This window comes from Stegastes partitus, unplaced genomic scaffold, assembly GCF_000690725.1.
Source record: "Stegastes partitus isolate 25-593 unplaced genomic scaffold, Stegastes_partitus-1.0.2 Scaffold1758, whole genome shotgun sequence".
In the NCBI taxonomy this organism is placed as follows: domain Eukaryota; kingdom Metazoa; phylum Chordata; class Actinopteri; family Pomacentridae; genus Stegastes; species Stegastes partitus.
In genome coordinates this window covers 127,887-129,583 of record NW_007579489.1, presented here as the reverse complement: position 1 = coordinate 129,583, position 1,697 = coordinate 127,887, and positions in this window count along the sequence as shown.

Below are 1,697 nucleotides of genomic sequence, written 5' to 3'. Positions count from 1 at the left end.
GTACCAGTGTTTGTGCTTTGATGAAGCTTGACTGTACACTGGAGTATCTACAGGATCTGGAGCACATAAACACCAAACATACAGCTTCTCTACTGAATCCAGTAAAGACTAAGAGAGGTTTTTCTTTTTTAAATCAATTAGTTGACTCATTTGTTTTTCCTATCTTGGCCTCACTACAGAGTTTTGCACCACATTCAGTACAGTTACTTGTGGACTGACACCCAAAGTTGGTCAGCAAAGTGTGAACAAGTGAAAATAAACATCTAATGTAGCATCAAAACTGTATAAAGACCAGCAGGACGAGCACATGAGCCAATCAGTCACGGTTGAAACCAGAAGTTTACATAAACTATGTAAAAAAAGAAACTTTTTTTTCCCCCTTCTCACTGTCTGATATGAAATCAGACTAAAATTTTCCTGTTTTAGGTCAGTTAGGATTACCAAAATTCTTTCTATTTGCTAAATGCCACAATAATGAGAGAGAAAATATTTTAGTGACTATTTCATTACTTCCTTTAAAGTCAGAAGTTACATACATTTCCTTTGTATTTAGTAGCATTGCCTTTAAAGTGTATGACTGGGGTTTGTTGGCTGCCTTGCTCCACACGCCTTTTCAGCTCTGCCCACAAATTTTCTGCAGGACTGAGAACAGGTCTTTGTGATAGTCACTCCAAAACATTGACTTTGTTGTCCTGAAACCTCTTTGTAACTAATTTGTACAAGGAGCCGTTTGCAGCTCAAGCATCTGCGTCACGTTTGATGCATTAAACCAAATGTTGCTTCAGGTTCATTAATTTCTTTGGCAGGTCAAAACAACAGAAACAAAAGACAGTACAGGGTAACAGCATAATACCAAACTACTCAGAAAACAGCAGACAAGACATGTACTGCACAACTTCACTCTGTGTGTGTGTGTGTGTGTGTGTGTGTGTTTTGTTTTTTGTTTTTTTACCCAAGTCTGAGGAGAAGTATATTCAAAGTGCTCCAGTTGGTTCAGGAGGCAGTGGTTCATGACATGACATGACATCATGACATTCACAACACACATACAGGACGTCATCAGCAGATCAAGTATATATAATGTATTATTTATTGTGTTTAATATTTATAAACTGTAAGGCAATGACCATGTAAATTTACAGTCTTTTTAGTAGTGAGTGAAAATTCATTGCCTGACGTAACTGCATTGGATCAGATAAGCTGCACCAAAACTAGTGTTCCTTAATAATGAGCTGTATAAATTTGATGAAATAAGAGAAAAGAATATATTATGTCTGCGAATACATTCGGAGTTAACATTATAGATATCAACAACATAATTGTGACTCAGTCAAAAATACAGTTGGAGATATCTGCAATTCTGTTTTGACTAGTCAAAACTGAGTTACAAATATCTGCAATAACCTCAACAAAACTATGGGAAGCCCTTTTAACATTTAATGGCTACATTTAACTCTCCAGAATTAACATTATAGATATCAACAACATAATTGTGACAGTCAGAGATATCTGTAACTCAGTTTTGACCAGTCGAAACTGAGTTACAGATATCTGCAATGACCTCAAGAAAACCACCCTTCCCCTCGTCATCCTAAATGCCACTTGCAGATATCTGTAATTGAGTTTTAGCTAGTCGAAGCTGAGTTTCAGATATCTCTAACAGTCATTGTGACTAGTCAAAATTGTGTTGATGACTC